This window comes from Equus asinus, chromosome 4 (genome assembly GCF_041296235.1).
Source record: "Equus asinus isolate D_3611 breed Donkey chromosome 4, EquAss-T2T_v2, whole genome shotgun sequence".
In the NCBI taxonomy this organism is placed as follows: Eukaryota; Metazoa; Chordata; class Mammalia; order Perissodactyla; family Equidae; genus Equus; species Equus asinus.
This window is the reverse complement of record NC_091793.1, coordinates 57,466,038-57,482,890: the sequence shown is the minus strand read 5'-3', so window position 1 is coordinate 57,482,890 and position 16,853 is coordinate 57,466,038. Positions and strand designations below refer to the sequence as shown.

General features: G+C 38.4%; 1 long non-coding RNA gene across 1 annotated transcript; it reads left to right on the top strand.

Annotated features, from left to right (window-relative positions):
* Positions 1-1,505: 1,505 nt before the first annotated feature.
* Positions 1,506-13,256, top strand: LOC139045070 (uncharacterized). The gene is made up of 4 exons (XR_011502718.1): positions 1,506-1,705; positions 2,540-2,686; positions 7,870-7,952; positions 12,000-13,256. It is a non-coding gene; the product is annotated as an uncharacterized lncRNA (long non-coding RNA).
* Positions 13,257-16,853: the final 3,597 nt, after the last annotated feature.

The following is a 16,853-nucleotide window of genomic DNA, read 5'->3' as shown; positions in this document are numbered from 1 at the left end:
GTAGAACATACAGTGATATGTCTAGTGGAGTATCTCGCCTAGAATGAAAGATAGATGAATGTATGTGTGTATTTTGACTCCTGGGCAACAGCTAATGGCTAATGGGTTGGAAAATACAAGATTGGAGGATTGGTGACAAGTAAGTTTGAGAAAGAGGTAGGTAGATGGACCTTTCAGATGGACCCAGAGGCTGAGTCATGTGTCCTTTATGGCAGCTTTCTAAAAGAGATAAGGTTATCAAAATCATGTCAACATGATAGTCACTCAGTAGATGAAAGATTAAATCTTTATCCAGCTATTCCAGTGTTTGCTGAATGAATTAATGAACAAAGTGGCTGTGGTAGCACAGGTGGAGGTTCTACATCAGCTGAATAACATGAATTTTCCTCCACCATAGTTGATGTGGTGGCATATCAACTAAGTGTCCACACTGCCAGAAATAGACTAATGCCCAGGTGGCTTAGTGGGAGATAGAGTATATTAAACCCCTTCCATCATGGAGAGAGCAGTGATTTTCCTCACTGGAAATGGATTACTCGATCTGGATTTAGATGTTCCTTCTTGCTTACTTGTTTTTGCCAGCAAACATCTGAGGACTTACTAAATAGCTTATTCACAGTATCCCCCACAATGCTTTTTCTGACCAAAGAATTAATTTTATTGCAAAAGAAATAAGGTATCAGGTTCATACTCATGAGATTCACCAGCAATATCCATCCAGAAGCAGTTATCCTTATAAAATGGTGGAACAGACAACTGAAGACTCAGTTATGGCAGCATCTAAGAAATAACACCTTGTAAGATCGGAGTGCTGTCTTACAGATGTGCTGTTTACTCTGAACCACTGACCAGCATATTTCTCCCATAGCTGGAATACATAGGGTCTAAAAACAAAGTGAGAGACTTGGTAATGGTATCCTTTAGTACTATGCCAGTGTAATGCCAAATGACCTACTTATAAAATTTTGCTTCTTGTTGCTGAAATTTTAGTCTCTGCTAGTGTAGAGCTTTTAGTGTCCAGGAGAGGGTTGCATCCTCTAGGGGATACAAGAATTTAACTGGAAGATGAGACTATCAACTGGTCATTTTAGGACAAGCAAGCTAATCCTGTGTTGGCTGACATGATTGATCCTAATTATCAAGGGGGAAATAGAGAGAATAGTATGTGTGGAAAACTAGAAATCCTCTTGAATCCCTCCTGTGACTACCAGTCCAAGCTGGAAAACTGCAGCTGATGGGCATGTTGTGGAGGTTGTTTTGTTGTTTGAATATACATGTATGGAAAGTAGGTTGCGTATGGATGCTAAGTAGACAGAAAGTAGCTTTATAAACAAATATTCCAATCTTCTTCTAAAATCAAAGGCTGAAAAACTAAAAGCCACATTACTCAGGCTCCCTGGCAGCTAAAGTTTTAGGCATGATTTAGATTACATCAATCAGAAGCATTTTTTGTGATACGTTGATTAGTCATCAAGTCACAAATGTAGAGAAGCAGGATGTAGGGTATCCATTTTTGCTTATAAAGATGGAGGATGACAGAGGTTGCATGGTTCTGGGGTCATCTGTTAAAGTTTGCTAATTTAGAACGTGGCTCCCTGATTCGGCAGGTTCCTGCAGACTCAGCTTTCCTGATCGTAGCAGAGGCAGTGTGGCATTGGGAGCTGTTCAGATTCAATCTTGTTTCTCCTCACCTTCCAACAATCTCGTAAGCACTTAATTTCCTTCATCAAATCTTGTTCTACTTCAACTAACTAGAGTGGAGTTTATTTTCTGCAATTGAATCCTGTCTAATATACCTTCCTTCCAGTTTGGAGAAATTAGTGGGATTTTTTTTTTCAGAAAAATTTCCACTTATTTCCAACCATGCCATATTATTCTCTTGAGAAGGTGAATTATGTGTATTATTGGCAACTTCTTTTAATTTAGTCCAAATTTAGATAATGTTTCTCAAATGTTGTGCTGTAAGGTTAGGACCCTGTCTTTCTTACAGGGTTGTTAAGATTTTCTTCGCTAATTTTGCTTATTTCTTTGAAAGTTATTTTCAATGGAAAAACATGAGATTTTTAACGTTATATTAAAAACCTTGGACTGATTTATTCTAAAGTTATTTTAATTTCAAGCTCAGTTTACATTCTGTTGCTCAAGCTGGCAAACTATAACTATGTCTTCCTTATCTATTTAGGGATTTCTTGAAATAGGAGAACATATTTATCTAAATCTAAAGATATCCTCTCAAGTGATGTCAATGGGACAGACTTCATTTTTAAAAATAGGCCTGAGGGTTCAATTTTATAAACAAGGGACAGTCCCAGTGGTTCTCCACCTTGGCTGCACACTGAATAATCTGGGAAGCTTCTAAAAAGAGTTAACTCTAGGGCCACACCTCAGACAAATTGAATCATTCTCTTAGGGTTATGAAGTTTTTAAAATCTCCCCCAGATGATTCTGATTCACAATGATTGTATTAGTCTTCTCCAGCTGCCATAAAAAAAGTACCACAAACAAGGTGACTTAACTATGGAAATTTATTTTTTCACAGTTATGGAGGCCAGAAGTCCGAGATCAAGGTGCTGTCAGGATTGGTTTCCAGTAAGGCCTCTCTTTCCTGTCTTGTGGTTGGCTGCCTTCTAGCTATATAGTCCAACAAATTTTCCTCTGTGTTCTCCTGGACAGAAAGAGATCTCTGGTATCTCATCTTTTTCTTATAAGGATGCCAGTCCCATTGGATTAGAACCCCACACTTATGACCTCACTTCACCTTAGTTACTTCCTTAAAGGTCTATTTCCAAATACAGTCACATTGGCAGGTTAGGTCTTCAATAAATGAATTTTGGGAAGACACAATTCACTGTACAACAATTGAAAACCACTGCTTTAATGGAATCATTTGGTTTTGGGAGCTGAATTTTAGGATGTAAGAAAAAGCAGACAAGTCACAATGATGTACCAGGTTTAATCTATGTGTAAACTTGGCTAGGTAAAATGGAGAGAAATAGCACTAAATAGGGATGGATGGGGGCAGGAGCTGGTCAACCAGAACATTTAGTCTGAGTAGGATAACAGGCTTAACACCAATTCAAGCTGGAATAAGATGTTTAAGGTATTATATCCCAGAATCGGTTACAATATTCAGATTTGTCAAGTGCTAGAGTTCTTAAAGTCGTGAATCCTGAAGTAAATAACAAGAATATGAGAATCAGGGTTCGACTTCAGCAACAAGAGCAGTTGGAATTGGATGCATGGTCCTGTGAACCAGTTTTCAGAACAAAATTCTTGCCCTTGTGTGACAACTGAAAAGTATGTCTTAAAGCCTCTAGAGCCAACCAGGGCACACTTGGGGATGTTAGAGAGAGAGAGCCTATGGAAGGCTAAATCCATCCCCCTGGTTAATTGATATGGGAACAGCTTACTATGTTTAAGTCTCATTTGTCGGTGGAGTGAACAATTCTTTTTAATTTCTGATATGGCTCTGATTGGTCTGGCATCTAGAGCAGTGGTTTTCAAACTTTAGCAAGCATCAGGATCACCTGGAGTGGTTGTTCAAACATGGATTGCTGGGTCTCACCCCCAAAGTTTCTGAGTCAGTGGATCTGGGGTAGGGCCAAGAATTTTCACTTGTAACAAGTTTCCACGTGATACTGATGTTGCTGGTTTGGAGGGCACTTAGAAAATCACTGATCCTGTTTGCATGTAGTAGAAATTTTATCTGTAAGTAATCTAAAATGTAAATTATCATATATGCATGACTGTCTTTATAATTTCTTTCTCTTTCCCTTGAATAATTAGCTAAATAGCAAACTGCAGAGAAAGCAGGAGGGTAACTTTTGATAATGGGAGACAAGATGGTATATAGATGCTCAGGAAGCTAAATCCATCTGAAGAGCTTTTGAGTACTGGGAAAGAATCCTCAGATAACACTCAACTAAGAAGTGACTATTTCTACCTAAAGCTAGGGAGGTCAATAGAACTTCTTCTGTCATAACAGTGGCAGCATGTTTTAGCAGGGTTTGCAGAGTGCATGTTATCAGAATTATTTGATATGTTACCTTATGTTTGCTTTGTCCCAGTCCTCTTTTTCACCTCAAAATCACCAAAGGTAGATTCCCTTTGAAGGGAAAGTTAGAGACTTAGAGAAGACTTCTTTGGAAAAAGAGGCCTTAACCAAATGTCTAAGAAAAAGAGTGGGATTAGTTTAGTTGGTCCAACAGCTTAAAGAAGAGGAGACAAGACCCAGGGCCTCTGCTTACCAATGTGCCAGTCTGCTTTGAGCAAATGCAAGGAGTGCTTTTTCTAAAATAGGAGAGACTTAAAACATGATTTGGATAATTTTTTGATATTTGGCAGGAAAATATCATGAGGAAAAGGTCTTTTTCTAATTTGCATAAAGTTTCTATTTGGACTAGCAGGCCCCTGACAGTATCTCAGCTTGGGGGAGATAGGAGAGACAAAAAGAGTGAACGAATAGACTCTGGTGGCCAGTCCAGATGCCTGGGCCCATTTCTGGGTGTGCTCTTGTACTTGTTTGCTGCCCAGAAGTTGCCGAGTGAGTGCTCTGAGAGAAGGATCAATGAGATGGACACCTCTGTCATATCCAGAGCAGAGTGGGACCAGAAAACCAACACAAATCCACTGCCTCCGGATAGCTTACCAAAAGAGGGTGTCCATAATGACCAAGATCTCTCCTGCTGACTGTCCTATCATTGAGTCATACTATCACCCTGGTCATCTCTGATGACTTGTTTACCAATTTTCTAGTCTTTGAATATGTGAGACTTAGGCTTCCCATATTCAGTCATCGCACAAGTGGGAGTGATAGCCTGCATGAATTTTTAGTCTTCTCATAGCCACCATTCAGCTATTCCAGGAGGATGCTTCCCTGCAGCACCCATTAGCACTTTTGAGCCATGAGAGAACCCTGGACATTTAGCAGAGTAAGGGGCTTGGAAGGACATACTCTATCTCTACCATGGGGCAGGGCCACCACACGGAAGTATAACCCAAGAAAGGTAAAGAGAGAGGAGGGGTATTTCTGTTATACTTAGGTAGCCACATTGCCAGCATCTTGGCATTTCATTCATCGATGAGGGAGCAAAAAGGACAAAAGCATCTACTTCAGTTGAAGTACTGGTAATGAACTGACCCTTGTGCGATTGCAGATATAAAGACTGAGAACACTTCATGAGAGACATTAGTCTATTGAACATACTTACGACATGCCAGACATAACGCTACACCTTTTACAAGTGTTGTCTCATTAAGTTTCCAAGTAACCCTATAAATTATGGATTTTAGTTTTCTCATCTCAATATGGAGGAGCTGAAGTGTATGTCCTGTAACCTACTGAAGCTCACACAGTTGGGAAGTGGTAGAGCCAGGCTTCAGGTCTACCCGACTCCAGAGCACAGCATTACAGCAACTCTGCAGCACAGAGTTATGCAATTATTATGCTCCAGTTTACATTCAGGGTATGACCAATATGACCCTGGTATTCACGAGAGAGTGACACAAAAAAGAGTGGGAGTGGGGCCTACAATGGAGAAAAGAAAGTCTCTTTAACAAATGGTGCTGGGAAAACTGGAGAGCCACATGTAAAAGATTGAAAATTGACCATTCTTTTTCACCACACACGAAAATAAACTCAAAATGGATCAAAGACCTAAAGATTAGGCCTGAAACAATAAGTCTTCTGGAAGAGAATATAGGCAGTACACTCTTTGACATCAGTTTCAAAAGAATCTTTTTGGACACTGTAACTCCTCAGTTGAGGGAAACAATAGAAAGAATAAACAAATGGGACTTCATCAGACTAAAGAGCTTCTTCAAGGCAAGGGAAAACAGGATTGAAACAAGAAAACAGCCCACTAATTGGGAAAAAATATTTACAAGCCACTTATCCGACAAAGGGTTAATCTCCATAATATACAAAGAACTCACATGGCTCAACAACAAAAAAACAAACAACCCGATCAAAAAATGGGCAGAGGACATGAACAGACATTTCTCAAAAGAAGATATGAATATGGCCAATAGACACATGAAAAGATGTTCATCATCGCTAATCATCAGGGAAATGCAAATCAAAACTACACTAAGATATCACCTTACACCTGTTAGATTGGCAAAAACATCCAAAACCAAGAGCGACAAATGTTGGAGAGGTTGTGGAGAAAAAGGAACCCTCATACACTGTTGGTGGGAATGCAAACTGGTACAGCCACTATGGAAAACAGTATGGAGATTTCTCAAAAAGTTAAAAATTGAAATACCCTATGACCCAGCCATCCCATTACTAGGTATCTATCCTAAGAATCTGAAATCAGAAATCCCAAGAGTCTATTGCACCCCTATGTTCATCGAAGCATTATTTACAATAGCCAAGATGTGGAACCAACCTACATGCCCAGAAACTGATGATTGGATAAAGAAGATGTGGTATATATACACAATGGAATACTACTCAGCCATAAAAAAGACAAAATTGGCCCATTCACAGCAACGTGGATGGACCTCGAGAGTATTATGTTAAGCGAAATAAGCCAGTCAGAGAAAGATGACCTCTATATGACTCCACTCATAGGGGGAAGTTAGCATATTGACAAGGAGATCTGATCGGTGGTTACCAGGGAAAAGGGGGGGTGAGGGGAGGGCACAAAGGGGGAAGTGGTGTACCCACAACATGACTAACAAAAATGTACAACTGAAATCTCACAAGGTTATAATCTATCATAACATTAATTAAAAAAACAAAAAAGAGTGGGAGGTGGAAGTAGGTCAAAGGAGGTGACAAGTCCAGAAGATAAAAAGAGAGAGTGACATGGAGTAGAACCAAATCCAAGATAATGCTGTGGCCTCTCAGGGCTAGTTTTCATCAGTTTCCTAAGAATACCAGTACCATACGATGCTTCATGAAGAAGGGTTCCATCATCAAATACACTTATTGGATGCTGCAGAGGATAGCTGCTTCTTAAAGAGGCACAGTGTAAACTAGCTGATAACCAGAACCTGCTTAATGTTGGTTTTACCCAACGTTCCTCAAACACATTTGGTGGCAGATCTCTTTCATGTGTAACAACAAATTCCCCAGAAGTCTCTGCTGCTCCAGAAAAGTGACATTGGTTGTCAACTTCAGAAACACACTGAACTTATATCAGATATTATCCTTTATGATTATATTGCACTTAAAATTTTTATCTTTAAATTCATGTTTAAGTTCCTGACTGGTGAGCTATACCTAGTTCATTCCAAAATAAGTTATCTTAACTTCTTATTTTATTGTCTCTATAATGCTCAATTAAATAATTAAATACTATTGTCAGGGATTAATAATTAGAAATACATGTTCAACAACTCCCATGACACTTGTAATCATTATTCTTCTCCCATATTTGAGCAGAATAAGTTGAGGTGGCAATGGTGTGACTTTGTGGCCAGATAGACCTGAAACTGAAACAAAGCCAGCAGAGGTTGGTGTGACCTGATAATGGGCGCTCAGGTACTCACCAGCGATCCAACTAAACATTTTAACTGGCATCAAAGAGAGGTGCTACAACTTCCTGTGATACAGAAATCATATAAAGAAAAAGATGCAAATGTGAGCTTAATAAATAGGAAAGTACCCAAAACGCAGACCATAGGACACCCTTGAAATAGTCTCTCCAGTACTCTCCTTAGGGACCTGCTTCTCATCCCACCACATTGTTCCTGCACACCCTGTCATTTTATTATAGTGACTCTATAGCCCTGGGGTCAAACTAGGGTGATATACTTCAATGGGCTTTTGTTGGTTTTTTTTGGCTGGGAAAGATTCACTCTGAGCTAACATCTGTTGCCAATCTTCCCCTCTCTCTCTTTTTCTTTTCCTCCCCAAAGCTCCAGTGCATGGTTGTATATCCTAGTTGCAAGTCCTTCTAGTCCTTCTATGTGAGCCACTGCCACAGCATGGCAACTGACAGGTGAGTGGTGTAGTTCCACGAACGGGAACTGGACCCAGGCTGCCGAAGCAGAGCACACTGAGCTTTAACCACCAGGCCATCAGCACTGGCTCTCAATAGGATCTTTTTGAAACTTTTTATTGTGAAATAATTGTAAACTTAAACAGTTGCAAGGATAACACAAAAAACTCTCCTCTGCCCTTTCTACCTATCATGCAGGTTCAGCAGTTGTTGCCATTGTGCTACATTTGCTCCTTTTTTCTGTGCACATGCACATGTATTATTTTTTCCTGAACTATTTGTGAGTAAGCTGCAGACACTATGCACCTTTATCCTTAAATACTTCAGTGTGTATTTTCTAAGAACAGGGACATTCTTAATTATAGTATGATGGATTGCAAAATGGTCAAATATTCCTCGTATATCTGTATGCATCTCCTGTTGTAATGTGACTTTGATGCTTCTCCCATCAAAAGAGGGAGTCTATTTCTTCATTCCTTAGATCTAGGATTAGCCATGTGACTTGCCTTGGACCCAGGATATTAAATACTGATGCAAGTGCTCTAAAAATGCTTGTGCTTTGGGGATTGCCCTCTCTTGATGCTGCGAACTTTCCTGCTGCTGTGTGAGCAAGCCTGGATGAGGCTTCCAGGATGAGAGACGTGCAGCAGTCATCTTGGTTGACATCAAGCCAAATGCCATTAATGTGAGTGAGACCATCTAGACCATACAGCTCCAGTGGAACCAGATTAGGTTACAGGAAAAACCCAGCCACCCCATAGAACTATGAGAAGAAATAAATAAATAATTGTGACTGTAAGCAGTTAAGTATTAGGGTGGTTTGTTGCACAGCAACAGAATAAAATGGTCAAAACCAGGACATTTAATGGTAATACAATATTATTATCTAGTCCATTTTCAAATTTTTCTAATTGTCCTAAAAATGTTTTTCATAGCATTTTTTTCCCTAATCCGTGGAGTAGGGAGATTAGAGATTGGTAAATTATGTTGGATCACGTACTGCAATAAGCTGACATCTCTCTCTCTCTCTTTTTTTAATGCTCACAATGTTATGTCTTTATGTTTTGACATGCAAACACTCTATATAATTAATATATACAACTTGATGAATTTGGAGAAAGCATGCACTCATGAAGCCATCACCACCATCTATGGCATAAACCTGTCCATCAACTCTCAAAGTTCCCTCCCACCTCTTATTTATTATTATTATTATTTTTGTGATAAGAACACTTAACAGAACATCTCCCCTCTTAGGAAATTTTTAGGTGTGCAATACAATATTGCTAACTATAGGCACTGTGCTGTACAATAGATCTCTAGGACTTATCTTGTATAACCAAAATTTTGTACTCTTTGACTAATACTTCCATTTCCCCCTTCCCTCAGCTCCAGGCAACCACCCTTTCAATTTCTTCTTCCATGAGTTTGACTATTTTAGGTTCATCATATAAGTGGTGTCATGTAGTATTTGTCCTTCTGGGTCTGGCTCATTTTACTTAGCATAATGTCCTCTAGGTTCATCCGTGCCATTGCAAATGGCAGGATTTTCTTCTTTTTTAAGGGTGAATAATATTCCATTGTATATATATGCCACACTTTCTTTTTCCATTCATCCATTGATGGACATTTAGGTTGCTTGCATGTGTTGACTGTTGTAAATAAAGCTACAGTGAACTTAAAAGTGCAGATATCTCTTTTAGATCCTGATTTTAATTCCTTTGAATATATACCCAGAAGTGGGATTGGCTCAATCATATGGTAGTTCTATTTCTAGTTTTTTGAGGAACATCCGTACTGTTTCCATGGTGGCTGTACCAATTTATATTCCCACCAACAGTGTACAAGTGTTCCCTTTTCTTTATATCCTTGCCAACATTTGTTGTCTTTTCTTTTCTTGATGATAGCTGTCCAAAAATGTGTGGAATGATTTCTTATTGTGATTTTGATGCATACTTCCTTAATGATTAGTGATGTTGAGCACATTTTCATATACTTGTCGGCTATTTGTATGACTTTCGAGAAATATTTATTCCATTCCTTTGACTATTTTTAAATTGGATTATCATACTTCCTGATTTCAAAATATATTACAAAGCTGCAGTAATCAAAATAGTATGATACGTAGACAAATGGAGAAGAATAACAGAGCCCTAAAATTAACCCACACATATAAGGTTAACTCATTTTTGACAAGGGTGCCAAGAATATACTGTGGGTGAAAGGAGAGTCTCTTAAATAAATTATGTTGAGAAAACTGGTTATACGCATTCAGAAAAATGAAACTGAATCTTTATCTTACACTATCTACAAAAAATCAACTCAAAATGGATTAAAGACTTAAATGTAGGACCTGAAACTGTAAATGTCCTAGAAAAGCTTCTGGATATTTGTCCTGGTGATGCTTTCTTGAATATGACACCAACATCATAGGCAATAAAAGAAAAAATAGACAAGTGGGATTATGCCAAACTGGAAAGCTCCTGCACAGCAAAGGAAATAATCAACAAAATGAAAAGGCAACCTACAAAATGGGAGAATATATTTGCAAACCATATGTCTGATAAAAGGTTAATATCCAAAATATATAAGGAACTTACACAACTTAATGTCATTTCTCTTTAATTTCCCTTAATCTGGAACTTTTCCTTAGCCAATTTTTTTTTTCATGGCTAACATTTTTGAAGAGTACAGAGCAGTTGTTTTGGAAAATGTCTTTCAGTGTGAGTTTGTATGATAATTCCTTGGGATTACATATAACTAATGCATTTTTTTGGCGAGAATACTACATAAATGAGTTTGTGTCCTTCTCAAAGCTTCCTGTCAGAAGGCACAGGATGTTCATTTGTCTCAATATTGGTTATGTTAACTTTGACATTTCATTAAGGTGTGTTCCCCAGATTTCTCCACTGTAATGTCACCATTTCTCCCTTTGATGTTACTAGGTATTACCACTCCACAGAGGGGATTGGAAGGCCCTAAAGCAGTACATTAAGAAAGAACAATCTAGGGCTAGTACTCTTAATTCATCTGATGTTACCACTATTGATCCAGAGACCTGGCCTGTGGCACACACTATCAGTCATTCTTGGCATAGGCATTCTTTTTCTGTCAATCAAACTACATAGGCAGCCTGTCAAACTGCTGACTCGTAGGGTCCTGAAAATGTCACATCAGAGCCATGGGTGGCTACGTTCAGACTTTAGGTAGGTTCATGTGGCTCACCCTAAGCATGGACATTTGAGTACCTGGGCACCCCTATGTTGGAAACAGAAACAGAACTCCAAGCAGAACTAACACAATTGTATCAGGGACATGGGATGGATATTGCTGGAGCTCTGTAGTCATTCTGTCACGTTAAAGGATAGCAACTGGTTTGACACTGACTGGTTGTGTTGCCCAGGTATTTATTGGGTAGACCAAAATGGGGTTCAGTGCTTCTGTGGCACAAATCTTTGGCCATGACTTCCACCTGGGATGTTGGGCTACTGCACCCTGGGTCTTCCCTAGGCACAGGAGAGAATCTGACCCATAGTAACCAAAATTTCCAACCTCCCCCTCCTCAAGGCCAGGTGGGCATGTTCTGTTTTCCATGGTATGACCATTTGGCCGCCATCTTTGTTACTTCCATTGGCCCAGAGAACGTCATAGTACACATAGAAGCCCTTATTAAATGCATCCAACAAGACTTAAATGACAACTGGCAAAGCCTGTCTTTACTGAACACTGAAATGTCTCTAATGAGAAAAGCTGTCCCCCAGAATAGGATGGCCTTGGATGTTATCACTTCCTTGAGGGAGGCACCTGTGCCAGTAACCAAGCAGAATGCTGTGTGTTCACACCTGATGATTCTGCTAATGCATCATCTCTATCAAGTCACATGAGGACACAAGTGAATGCCCTGAGTGATCCAACCTCCAGCCTAGGGGACTTAATTAATCAGTAGTTCAGATCATGGGGCTTTTGGTGGAAAAAATTGTTACTTATATTGAGAATCATTATCTTAATCTGTGTTTTCTCTTGCATGTGTCTATACTGTTGTTGTAGGATCTACCACCAAGACAGCCAGATAGCTGTCAAACAAGCCACTTCCATGCTACTGAAACACCTTACTGATGCTCAGGGCACACTGTGGAGAAGGGGCATCTGTGACATTGTAAGAGCTGGTCATCAGGGTGGAGTGTTAGAGGAGGTCATCTAGGGGATGTGACCACTGGTTGACCCAAGAGCTGGACCCAGGCAATTGGAGGCTCCTCAGCCCTCCCCTGTCCTTGGAATGTATGTTCTGCCCACTGTTCGACCTTGGAGCCATTTTCAAGGATGCAGCCTTGAGAGAGCAGAGTGTTGTTGACACCATCTGGACTATATGTGTGACTGAACCCAGTTAAGGCCTCTATATAAACTTTTAAAATTCTAGCCAGCAAGTGCGAAGACCTATTTGTCTTGTAGCTTCCCAAGACTAACCACATAAGTAAGCTCCCATGCTTGTTAAACCTGTGACCTACCAATCTGGAGCAGTTGCCTCTTTGCCTCTTCTTGCCCTCGGTGTATGGGGGCCAGTTTCAGATTTCATCCGGGAAGCTCCTGAGGTTGTGAACCAATACAGTGTTACCTGTCATAGTGTTCTGGGTCTGGCCAAAATTGCTGGTCCTTTATACTCTCACCTTGCTTAGTCTAGATATGGCTGGCCTGAGAAGGGTGTGACCTCAGTCTGAGGAACTCTGTGCAGTTGAGGCAGACCCTAAAGGAGCTGACAGTTGGAGGCTGTCTGCTGACCATACCTGGGCAGCAAGTCCTTCTGGGCAGTTCATCTCTGTGTCTACCACATGAAGATACTCCAAAAATGAGTGATATGTATTTCTGTAAGTAAACATCTGCAATTCTCAGTTAGTTAAACTTAATTGTATGCATTAATGTAGTGGTATGCCTTTTCCTAAAAAGCTGTTATTAAATTTATGATGCATGCACAGCCAATGTTATCATAAAATAGAAAAAACACAGTAATTGAGACTGAATCATTAAATGAAATGGTCATTAACTTGTTTGAAAATTTCCTGTCCTATTCTATTTATTTCATAGACTACAAAGGAACTTCGAAAATTTTACTTTCAAAAGAGTTACTTCTCATTCGAAGGAAGTGATAGTAACAAAACCAAAATGGTCATTTTGGTATTTTGATTACAAGGTTCCTGTGGATTTATTTAAAAGAACAAGTTGAATAATACCTTACAGAGAGGCAGAAAGCATGCAAGAAGAACAAGATAAATAACAGAAAATAAAAAGTTTTTTTCCACTGGTAAGGAAGCTGGGGCAGTCCAATTCATCACGGCGACAAGTGAGCGGTGATAACAATAAAAGATATTCTTGGAATGGATATCCCCACAACTCAAGTGACTGGCCTTAGTCCAGGTCTTTATTTCTAGGTCTTAAAAATGATATGTATCTGAGCATCACCAAAGTTTTTTTTTTATTGGAAATTGCTGTGATTAAGGACAGATATGATTGGAGTTTGGAAGGCAGCATTTATCTTTGCTAAATTGGATTGCTTATATTTATAGTTCTTCAAAAAGTACCAAACATGGAAGGTTTCCACTTGCCACAATTCTACAATAGTGTTTGTTAGCTCAAAAAATATGAGAATGAGCTACTTTTGAAACTTGATTTTATAAATGCAGTTTGGCAAATATACATTGTGCCTGGAAACTGATACCAAGAGGTTTAATCAACTTAGGTCATTCAGTGGCATTTATCCAGGAATGTGAACTAAACACAGGCATTGAGAAGGTGAAATAAACAGCTACAATAAAAATGTTCCAAACCACAGCCTAGCAAAACTATAACCAATAAAAACAAAATTATGAAATTTTTATAAATATTATCATAGGTAAATATACATTATAAATTCTACACATGCGAAATGAAGACTGAATGGCAAAATGTTTTCTACTAAACTGGGTTTATAGAATGCCACAATAAGTTGTGGGCTTAGACAATACATAATTTTTTTCTCTTTTAATAAATGAATATTTTATACTGCATAGCTACCTGAAACTTTAGATAGCTATCGAACTGTGCCCAAAATGTGTAAAATGATAAACTATCCTTAGAGTCTATACATTTGTATTAATCAGCAAACGTTACTTCTAGGTCTATGAAACAAAAATAAACAATTACAAGTGAGTACTTGGAACTGTGTTCTAACCTCCCTCCATATGGTGTTTTGTCAAAGGAGCTTCAAGCTGTATACCCCGTCACTGCAGCAGGGGAGGCCCCACTGCTTTCTTCTGTGAAGGAAAAAACAAAGATGATTTGAGAGACAAGTGTGGGGGCTATAACTGCCAAAATAGAAATGAAAAGTGTTAAATAGTTTTTTGAAGATCATTTTTAACATACATTTCAGAAAATGAGCAATTTGAATGATGTCAAGCACCATTAATCGAAATGTTAGTGCCCTTGCTTTGATAAATTTGCCTCACTCACTTGATCCAGAAGCTTTTTTGATTAAATAGTCTATGCTACTAAGTTGAAAAATTCTTAGGAGGGATATTTATTTTGACTTAGTTTAGCAAGATGGTGCTGTAAGTAGAATACTGTACTGTGTATCAAGAAAATCAGGCTCAGATATTGAATCATCAGATAATATACTGCTATAGTAAATAATAATGTTTGTAGTAACAATAATAGGAACATCGTTGATAATATCAAGCCCCAAATTTAAAATACCAAAAGGAATAGTGACAGTAAATATACTGGTTTATAAGTATAAAAATGGATTTTAAAAAATCTTGCCCAATAGACCAGACATTTTATTCCCTAAAACTAATAATATAAAAGTGCCTAGGCTTATAACTGTTCTAAATAGAAACATCTCAATAACAGAGGGGAACAGAGTTAGTGTAGCCTATGGGTGTGACACAAGATTTGATGAGTGATGGAAATTGAGGAACATCAAAATACAGGTAGTTATCTTGCTGAGTGGAGTAATTTCAGAATGGCTAATGGGAAATCTTACACACCTCGAGAATCCATAACATTTCAACATCAGTTAAAAAGTTACTACTTCCAGCTGCTTGTCATACATCAGATATTTCTAACCCTAATAGAAGGTATTATAATGCATTTGGCCAGTACTGTTAAATTGACTTGAGAACAGATTTATCTGAATTGTGAAAACAAATATAAATTATAAATCCAGGGCAAGAAATATCAAAATGTTTCTTTAAAATAAACAAAAGAAATATCTTTGAGACTACCTATCATGAAAAATTGACTACAGAGGCAATTTATACCAACTGAAGATATATAGAAGCCACAATTTGGAAGGTTCCCAAATGTCACTGAAACAATATGGCCTTGAGAAGAGATAAATTAGACAGATGGAACCATGCAAATGTCACCTATTGGAAATCTGAACAGTAGGTGACTGATGTAATAAAAGCAGCTTGTAACCAGAAAGCTCAGGTCCCAACTTATTGCAGATTTCTGGTACAAGGAGTTCATGACAACACTGGAATTGTTGCAGGATATATCACAAGTAAATCAGAAGAATACTGGATTTAATAAGACTTGAAAACAAGTAACAGTTGTAAATAACACTATTTTGAAGTCACTAAAATTTAGATCAGTAACGTTTTACCCACTTTCTATAAGCCGTTGTCATCAGTTCTGTTATAGAAGATTTGTCTCATTGAGAGGAAAATATCTCCATTGATGAGTGTCAAGGATGTTACTCATTACTGAAGGAATAAATAATTAAACTATTATAGACCTTATTTGCCTTCAGGTACCTCATTTTCTGGCCAACCTACCACTCTCCCTTTACTTTTCCCAGTTCCACATCTTTGCTAATGCTCTCCTTTTTATAGGGTCCCTACCTTCCCGTGTCTACATATCCAAATTTTACCTTCACATGCCACTTCCTCCATGAAGCCATTTCTGATCATCCCCAGACAGATATAATCTCTTCCTTGTCTGAACATTACAGTCATAACTCACTTATGGCCCTTTTACTTTTGATCTCATTTTATAGCTAGTTATATACTTTATACTATTTCCTTATTAAAATATAAATTCCTTAAAGGAAGAGTTGAATCTGAATAATTCTTATTTTCTCTGCAGCAGCCAACACAATATCTTGTACATATAGTAAGCATTCGTTAAATGAATAAACAAATCAGTGTAATTTCCAAATAATTAATAAACTCAGAAATATGATTGAGTCTACTCATGACTCTTCTAGTTGTTTATGGGACTAATAAAGCTACAGGCAGTCCCTGCCTTTTGTTGCTTTACCGTAGATCACGCTACCCAGGTAGGACCTGGTAGCTTGTTAATACTACCTAATACTCGTGCCTCCATTCTGAAGTTTGTTTCTTCTCTTATTAGCTTCAGCCTATGCAAACGTGCATCAGGGTACTAAGTTGTATCTTTGTTAAAATTTAGTGTTGCTTTTAGAGCCTAGTTAAATTTGTTAAGCAGTTTGCAATTTACATACTTTTGGGCAGAAACATTTGTGTGACCTGCATATTATTTTTTAAAACATTGAATAGTCACCAGCATTTTAATATTGGAAGAATTCACATTAAAGAAAAACCCACTAGATTTCTGGCTTTTCTTGAAAAATCAAATCTGACAATGCTCTGTCCCCTTTTCTTCAGAGTGACAATCTGCTGGATTCAAATATGGGGACATGGAATGTTTTCCAGTTTTGGACAGTTCCTAACAGGCCCTTATCACTCATTTATGTTCTTTATTTGACCATTTTAGGCCTCTGAGTTCACTATTCCTCTTTTAAAGCTTCTTCTGAAAAGGTAGGGTGTGGCAGTGAGGACTAGCTGTTTGTTAAATCAGTGTCCTTGTCCTGGGCATGGAGCTGGCTCTTTTTCCTAGCTTCCCTTGCAG